Here is a 9,924-nt window from a genome sequence, read left to right as displayed (position 1 = left end):
ATTCTAGGCTCTATGCTAAGTACTGGGGATACAAAGAAAGGCAACTCAATCCCTACTCTCAAGAAATTCAATCTAAGGAAGAAAAAACATTATAAACAACTAAGTATAAAGCAACTATATACAATATAAATTGTACATAAGCAGGAGAATAGAGGCACTAGAATTCAAGAAAAATCCTATTATGTTTATCCGTAACCCCAGAATTTTGCAACATATATTATTGCAGTTGAGATATTTGTAACTGAGAGCTGTGAGAATAAGGCAAGCAGTTAGGAAGATGCTAATACAATTTGTTGTGCTCTCTTCCTGGAGTTGGCCAAGAGTGACAGAGTATGAGAATGTATGTAAGTGGATAAGCTGAAGAGTCTAGGAGGCTAACAGGAAAGTGAAGTACAAAAAACTTCAAAAATAAAGGCATAAAGTTGTCACAGAAAAAAGTACATATTGAAATTGATTCCTCTTGCTCTACCCATCAGGTGATGAAGCTCCCAACTATTTAGGGATGAGGGAAAAAGTATATTGCAGAGTAGAGTCGGATTTATCATTATAGACATTTATTACAATTATTATGATATTATTTGAAAGTATATGCACATACACAAACACTTAAAGGTTTTATATTTCAAATTTTGACTGTCCCTTAAGAATACTCTTCTATTTTTAAAGAATGATAACTGACATTTACTTAGTACTATAAGATTTGTAGCTTTTTGCCACAATCCTAGGAATTAGGTAGTTCAAATAAGAGTATTCCCATTTTAAAGAAAATGAAACTCAATTTATTTGAATTTTAATGACATTTCCATGGTTTCATTGTCAGAGGTAATATTTAAAAATCTAAATCTCCTTTATTCAATTGAAGAACTCTATACAAATGGCTTCAATTATAGTATATTTCTAATAGAAATAGCTATTCCCTATTATAAGGTGTCCCTGGCTGCATACTAGTCCTTGCAATTTTCTAGATAACAATAGCAGAACTTATGGCTATTAGAATGAATATGAAGGCTAGCAGAATAACAAGTTCTTGCTCCTCTCTAGTTTAAAAGTATATGAACATTTCCTATTGGTTCACTGATTAAGGAAATCAATTCCTCTCATAAACTTAGAACAGCCATATTTTGATGTAGTTCTTGAAGAGAAAAAGATTTCTCTTCCCTTCATGAGTTTTAAATATTCTTTTAAAATTTTTCCAGAAATATTATTGGGCCATAAGAAATGATGATCAGAATGAGATCAGAGAAAAACTTAAAAAGATTTATATGAACTAATGTAAAATGAAGTGAGCAAAAACAGAAGAAACATCATATACAGTATCAGAATTATTTTACAATGATTAACTGTGAAGCATTAAACTATTATCAGCAAAGGAAGGTTCCAAGATAACTTCAACAGACTCATGAAGAAAAAATGCTATCTATAGTCAAAGAAAGAACTATTGGAGGATGGTTGCACATGAAAATATGCCATCTTTCAGTTTATTCCCTTTATGAGCTGGTGTTTTTTTTTTCATTGTATGTGTGATATGTGTCTTCTTTTAAAGCAGAGGAATATGAAAATATATATCATCTGAAAGCCTTGGAGTAATCTATATCAGACTATTTATTGCCTTGGTAAGGAGGTACAGAGATGAGGGGAGTGAATAGGAATTTTAAAATGTCAGAAAACAATTACCAAAAATTGTCTCTGCACAAAATTGAAAAATTAAAAATAATAAAATTAATAAAAATTAATAAATAAAATTTAATAAAATTTTAAAATAAAATACTTTTTATATAAATAAAGTCAGATTTAAGTAATTAGAAAAATATTAATCATTCAGGGGTGGGCAAAATTAATAGAATTACAATGATGATCCTACCTAGACTAATATATTCATTTAATACCATCCTAAATAAATTACCAAAAATGTATTTTATTGCTCTAGAAAAAAATAATAACAAAATTCATTTGGAAAGATAAAAGCACAAAAATATCAAAGGAAATAATGAAAAAAATGTTAAGAAACAAAGTCTAACAATGCCAGATTTCAAACTATATTATAAAACAGTAATTATCAAAACTATATGGTACTAAGAAATGGAAACGTAGATCAATGGAACACAACAGACACACAAGAGAGTCATGAAATATTATAATACCTTTATGTTTCACAATGATAAAGATCCAAATTTTTGGAATAAGTATTCAGTATTTGGTAAAAATTGTTGGGAAAACTGGAGAGCAGTTGTCAGAAACTAGATACAGACCAATTTCTTGTATCATTTACCAAGATCAAAATAGAAACATGACTTAGGTATAAAGAGAAATATAAACTAATTAGAAGAACAAAGAACATATTATCTCTCAGATTTGTGGATAGAAGAATTTAGGAATAAATGAGATGGTATTTTAAGGTGGAAATGGATAATTTTGAATATATTACATTGAAAATAAAACTAATGGAACCAAGAATTTAATGAAAGCAATAGGTTTGGAAAAATTTTAGACAGTTTTTTAGGTAGAGGTCACATATCTAAATATATTGTGAGAATCTTGTCAAATATATAAGAATATGAGACATTTCCAAATTGATAAGTGGTCAAAAGATATGAAGAGACAATATTTTTATGAAGAAATCAAAGCTATATATAACTATATGAAAAATACTCCAAATCATAATTGATTAGAGAAATACAAATTAAAACAACTGTGAGATATCATATCACATCTATCAGATTAGCTAAAATGAGAAAATGGTAAAATGATGCATGTTGCAGGGGATGTTGAAATTGTGGAGACATACATTATTGGTGTAACTGTGAACTGATCCAATCATTCTGGAGAGCAATCTAGAATTTATTCTCAGAGTTATAAAACTGTGTGTACCTTTTGACTCAGGAATACTATTATTAGGATTATTTCCTAAGGTGATCAAAGAAAAATGAAAAGCAATTATACATTCTAAAATTTTTATTCCATCTCCTTTTATGGTGGCAAAGAATTAGACATTAAAGAGATGTCCTTTAGTTGGTGAATGGCTGAACAAGTGATATATTATTCTAATAAAATACTATTGTGTCATTAAAAAATGGCAAACAAGATCATCACAAGACAACTTGGAAAGACTTATATGAATTGATGCAAAGTGAAGTGAGCATATTCAAGAAAATATTGTACACAGTAACAATAATAATATATGATGATCAATTGTGAATGACTTAATTATTAACAACAAGGCAAAGATATAGGAAAAAAAGAGACTCATGATGAAGAAGGATACCCATCACCATAGAAGGAACAAATGGAGTTTGAATGCAGAATGCAACATACCATTCTACACTTTATTTTGACCATGAATTTTTCCTCTAGTATAAGCTATATATGCATTTTGTTTTACAACATGATGAACAGGGAATATGTCTTACATGATAATATATGTACAACCTATATTATACTACCTACCTTTTGAGGAAGGGGATAAAAGTAGAAGGGACAGGGAGAAAGGATGAGATGCTATTTTAGGATATAAGTAATGTGAGAAGCATATTTATTATTATTATTAATTATATTTCATAACAAATCATATATATATTATTGCTGTGTTACATATTCTCTTATGTTATACAAAAAGGTAACTCAAAGAAATTCTTCCTGACAAAAAAATTCTTATTTTTTCTGTCTTACTTGTAGGCCTTCCATCAAGGAGAAACTGATGGTTATTCTCTCAATTTTTCTCTCTCTCCCTAGTGAGTGATGAGAACGCAACTTAGAGTTTGGATCAAATCATTTTTTCCTTTCTTCTTACACTGAATTAGTGGTAAAAGGACTTTTTTTGGTAGCTTGTCATCTTCTTTTACCAAACTCTCTATTCCCTCTTCATTTTCCCTTTCAGGCTCCTTTTCGTCATCCCTATTTTCCCATTTCCGTATTTGAAAAATCAAAAAGCCCATGTTATATTTCATTTTGTCAATCTTCATAAATCCATTATAATGCTATTTATTAGAGATAAATGTGTGATTTATATTTCTATGATTATTTTGAGGACTGTTTTATCATATAAAATATTGACATATTTTTGTTGTTGAATGAATAATTCCTCTGATGTTCCATTTGTTTGATGATTTATGATATACAGATTAATATGCTCATTACTGGAATAAGAATGTCCCCCATAGCATAGTACATTCCCCCAATTTTAATAGTACACACTAAATGCCTTTTTGAAAAATCAACCACTTAATCAACAAATGTTCATTAAGCACCTAAAATTGCCAAAAAACATACTAAACATTAGAGATGCAAAGACAGAAGTAAAAGAAAAATCCTCATCTTCAAAGGGGTTGCAACAGTGGAAAGTGTATGTCTGTATGTGTACACAAAGACAATATATATATATATATATGCCAGAATATGTATGTGTATGTATATTGTGTATGTAAGGGTCATATATATGTATATGTGTGTGATACACACACTCATAGAAGAAAAAAGTAATTTTAATAGGAAATAACTAATAGTTGGGAAAACTAGCAAAAGACTTCTACAGAAAGCTGCATTTAGGTTCACTCTTGAAATTAATCCATAATTAGGAAGTAGTAGTCTCTCGGTAACCGAGAATGATGACTATCTTTGTGCGCTTTCATCTGTGATGTAGATGAGTGTACACAAAAACACTTGTGTGTGAAGGAGATTTAAGTGGAAAAGTCGGTGCACAGAGACAGTCCCACTCTCTCAGCGTTGGAAGCCTGGGTCCAGTGGCACAAAAAGTCATTACACCTGGAGACTTCCTCAGCTGCATTGGATGGCCGTGTTGTCTTTTGTGCTCCAACACACCCTAAGCACTCCACAGTGCTTTGCTGCGTCACCCTCTCAGCCGTTGAACCTTCTTATTGGTTTCTTCCACCTGTTCCGCCAAAGCAGTCTTCACATGCTGGGTGAGCAAAGCCCTGGTTCACCAGGGGTCGAGGACCTGATGGCTACCCTCACAAGGTTTAGCCGGCCTGTCAAAGCCGTTGCCCGGGGTATGGCCGCTGCCACATGCTAGCAGCTACTGGGAGCCACAAGTGAGAGCTGAGTGTCAAGTGAGTGTCATAATCCATAATCCATAATTACAAGATGAATAAATACAAATGAAATATATTTCAGCAGTGGAAGACAGTAAGTGAGTATAAAGGCAAAGGAATAAAAAGTAGAACCCTATGTAAAAGGCAAAGGAAGAGGAAGTAGAACCCTGGGTGTATGTGACAAAGAGCAAATGTAGGCAGTATGATAGGACCATAAAATACTTGGAAGAACAATATGTAAGAAGATTAGAGAGGTATGAAAGAAACAAGGTTGTGAATAGTTAAACTATCTTGTTATTTTGTGTTTTCAGTTGTGCTATTATATCAAAACTAAGTCCAAATGGTGTCAGGATTTGTGGTACCCCTAACAGATTTGGGGGAGCATAGCAGATTCATTAGGGCTCATCTATCTTTATTTTGCCAATCTATTTTTGCCAGAACAAATTAATGAATTTAGGCATGGTGATTCCTATATTAGTAATTTCTTCCCTCTTTTTTTCCAAGTGCAATTTTGAAAATATGTTTTCAAGGCATTGGTAAAAATGTTGTGTGGGACCAAGGAAAGCATCTTGTAACTTTTGGATAGTTTCCTCTTTCCAATTTGAAACCATATGATATTGTTTGAACACAGATATTTAAACAGTTATAATTTGCCCTAAAAGTGGAATAGTTCAACCTGAAACAACTTTCTTTTTCACAAGCACATTCTGTTGAAAGCCCATTATAATTTTGATCTCCAGACCAAAAATTCCAGCCATACTTGTTGCCTATGGCGGAAGAGAAGTAGGTGTAATATGCAAAGTATGTACTCTAATTATCAAATCAAGGAATTAAGGCAATCAACATTCATATTATGATTAGATATGAGACATTGGAATCAGCAATAATGTTCCAAATATTAATCTCTAATTGGATACAACATAATAATTATGTTCCACTACTAATCATAAATCATTTGATTAGGTAATAAATGCTTACATTCAACTTTTTATCCATCATCACAAAATATGCTGATTGTTTAAAATTATGCTTATTTTAGCAAGTCTTTAGGTTACCACCACTTAATATTTCACAATTATGTCAAATTAATCCAGAAGTACCACAAAAAATGTTTGACCATTCCTTCCTTAATCACTGTTTGGTTTTATATTTTATTTTTTTCATTCGCTTGTTTAAACTAAGTTTTTTTTTTTAATTCATGATTTCTTTTCTTTGTGGTTATATTTCTTATTGTAGCATTTTGTTTTTTACTTGTAATATGATAATCTGATCTTCTTTTTGTCATTTTTTGGTCTTATACATTCTACCCACATATTCTACACATATACTAGCACTTACATCCTTTTGGCCTTTTCCCATTGGTCTCTAATTATTACCAGAACATCTTCCCCCAAACCTAGTACCTTTAAGCCACCTCAGCTAAAAATTATCATATTTTTATTAATCAACATTTGAAGTAGGTGTGATAGTACATACTTATAGACTCTGTTGCTGAGGAGGATGAATCTGATATAATGCTTGAGTCCATCAGGAGCCTGAGATGCATGCAGTAAGGCTCAAATCAATTTTATCTGAATTAAGTCTGCACCAATATGGTAAGTCCCTAGGAAAGAAGGGCAACAAGGTTCTCTAGTGAAGAATGACCTTGCCCTAATAAAAAATGAGCAATTTGAAGTTTCTTTGCTAATTGGTAATCACATTAGGTACATGAGTAGCCATTGCAGTTTCTGAGTAAGATCAAGAGACTGTATCAAAACAAAAATACTAAGTACTGTCAGGAAACTCTCAGACATGATCTCTTGCTTAATGTAAACTTCAGATCAACAAGCATTTATTGATTCTACTTTGTGAGAAGCATGATTTAATCATGAGATATTTGGGTTTAACTTATCCAAGGGAACTAATTATATGAATATGGACTAGTCATCTCACTTCCCTGAGCCTCTATTCCATCAACTATATAATAATAATAATGGTAATGATAATTATGAAGATGATGATAATCTATCTGATGGGATTTTTGTGAGAATCAAAAGAGAAATTAAATTTAATGTTTTCTTGAAGTGGTTAGTAAGTATGCTACCAAGCATATTGCTTCTAATCATTAAATGTGTTATACTTCTTAAGTCCATTTATAATATCTCATATAGACCACAGTCCACTGAATCAAATCATTTTCAACATCATCTGCTCTCATTTCTCTATAATTTTTTCATCTACTAGAGAGAGAGAGAAAACTGTCATATGTGCCTCACCCTAAATCCTTTAGTCTCCCACTAAAAGTTTCAAAGAGACAAATTCTAACTTTCTTCCAAGTTTTGCTTTTCCCACACTTGCCAGTAGAAGTATGTCATGACTAATTAGCTTGAAAATTTTTGGCATCAGATCAATCATCTTTTGATACTTTATCTCATACTCTCTAATCTGACATGTAATATTCACAAACATTTAAGGAATCCCTAATCTACTAACATAATGAATCTCTGTTTCATATGTAAAGTAAGCAATTCCTTCCTACCTGTTGGCTGATGTTTCCCTTGTCTCCAGCTCTTGAGCATTGCCTCATCAACAATTCCATTCCAATTTCTCTTCCTTATATAAACTTTTCCTTGTGGTAATCGCATTGGCTTATATGAATTAAAATTGTATTTCCACACAGATGATTCCTAAATCCATGTACTCTTAAATTTTTTCTCTCCAATATGCCAGTTCTTCATCAATAGCTTCCAGCTGGACATCTACTTAGATATCATATAAACATCTCAAATACATTATGTCTAAATCAGAATGCATTATGTTTTTTTCTGTGTGGTTTAGCATCAATCTTTAAATCCTGATGACATTGACAAGTCATATGCTCTGGTCTTGTACCTGCAGTAGCAACCTTCCAATAAATTTATAGATCTGAGCATCAAGCCCATTTCCATGGAAAAGGCAAAGTTGTTCCAAAAAACAACCCCAAAATTTCATTTTATTTCAAATATGGCCTCATGCACAGAGCAACAGTTGCAATGCACTGGATTTTATCTTTAAGTGCACACTAAATGTATACATATTTATAGAAAAAAAATTTACAGGAATTCTACAGTGCTCCTTTATCAGAATCCAAGACCCTTTAATCAAGGGGGATTCTAACTAGGGATGTCCTAAAAATTAGGGTTATGGGATTCACAGAATTAATGCTAAATCTTCAATTTCTGAAAAGGTGGGACAAGAAGAAAAAATATAATAATGGACCCCAGCCTATGAATGGCTATGACTATAAAGAAAGAATTTTAGAGTGCTCCATTAGTGGGATAAAGTTAGGTAACTCAGTAGGTTGATAGCCAAGCCTAGAAATTGGGAGGTCAAGGGTTCAATCTAGCTTCAGACACATCCTAGTTGCATGACCCTTGCTAATTCACTAAACTTCCATTGCCTAGCCTTCCACTCTTTGGCATCAATACATAGTATTGATTCTATAAAGGAAGGTAAGAGTTTAAAACAAAAGAATGACCCATTAGTTGCTCGAGTCAAATCTCTCATTTCCTCTCTTTTTCTTGCCTTTTAGACACCAAGGCAATTCTGATGGTAAATCACAAGGTTTCAAACTGAGGCAGCAAAAAAAGATGTAATTATTTTAGAAGCAAAAATGAGGTAAAGTAGGAATAAAAAACACATCAGTGAAAACACAAACAGAAATAAGGAGAAGAAATGGTCAAGAATAATCAACAAGAGGCAAAAATTGCTAAAGAAGAGCAGAGTCCAGTTGCTTTTCATCAAAAATAGTATGTATTATTGGGGTATAAGACACAACCCAGGGTCTAAGCTGGAAATGACAGAAAACTAGGATTGTTCCTGGGAAAAGGTGGAAGCTAGTTATACTGGTACTATTTAAAGAGGATCAAATTGCTTGAAATGCTTTTGTGTGAGGCTATTGTTTGAAAAACCACTGAAGCCTAATGCAAGACTTTGAAAAATTGTAATATATTCTTGGGAAAAATTTCAGCAATATGAAAGCCCTTTGTGGTCCCTCCCAACCTGGGGGCCCACAACTGTTAGAGATGGCCCAGAAAACCTTGAGCCTTGAAAATGTTTCTGGGTCAGTCCTTGAACTGAAGTTTTTATACAAGCAGGATCTGTTCCAGGACAGTTCTTGAAGACTAGGGAACATGTCAGAGAAATTCACTTCAAACTCAGTAATGAAGTCTCCATGTTTCTATGTGGTTAGGTGAGGGGATGGCCTTCCAAGGAATGTTCCACCTTATTCAAGGCTTGATGACATCCTTGAACACAATAGGTGTCCAGCATTGGAGCACTGTACAGAGGGTCTCCCAGTAGTTGACCTTTGCTGGGTAAATCACATCAGATCCATCCCTTAAATATTTTGTGTGACTTGTCCTTTAAAACAAAGACAATGTCAGTTATAATGCCGTATGACATTTTGTCTCCCTATTTTAGGAAGGTAATCTTGGTCTTCTCTTTCTATCTTCTTTTTATTTCAATAGTCAGGATCTTGTCCTAATTGCAGATGCTCTTCCTATTGAGGTTAAACTGCTTTGGGGGAGATCTTCATCTTTTTGGTATAACTACTATAGATATGTAGGACTAGTACTACAATCATTACCAGGGCTAGCATCCTTCACTATCTCCTCCCCACAGTGCTAGAAGATGCCCCTCTCGCACTGGTTGCTAAGAATTTCATGTCTTGGCAATCTCCTTGAAATTTTCCTAAGTGCCAGGCTCCTTGTTCTTGTTCTGGTGGTAGAGCAGTGCTTGCTGATGTAAGGTTCATTTGATTAGTTAATCTGAGGCGCTCTGGGCTAGGACTAGTGTCTAGCAGTAATCACTGCTGAAGGCCCCCACCCTCCCACTGCTATCCCTTTGACCCAGAATACAT

The 9,924-nt window shown here is 33.2% G+C and overlaps 1 pseudogene; it reads right to left on the bottom strand.

Annotated features, from left to right (window-relative positions):
* Nucleotides 1-9,148: 9,148 nt before the first annotated feature.
* On the bottom strand, nt 9,149-9,663 carry LOC130457308 (dnaJ homolog subfamily B member 1-like; annotated as a pseudogene).
* Nucleotides 9,664-9,924: the final 261 nt, after the last annotated feature.

Source organism: Monodelphis domestica, chromosome 1 (assembly GCF_027887165.1).
Source record: "Monodelphis domestica isolate mMonDom1 chromosome 1, mMonDom1.pri, whole genome shotgun sequence".
Taxonomy (NCBI): Eukaryota; Metazoa; Chordata; class Mammalia; order Didelphimorphia; family Didelphidae; genus Monodelphis; species Monodelphis domestica.
This window is presented reverse-complemented; position numbering and strand designations above follow the sequence as displayed.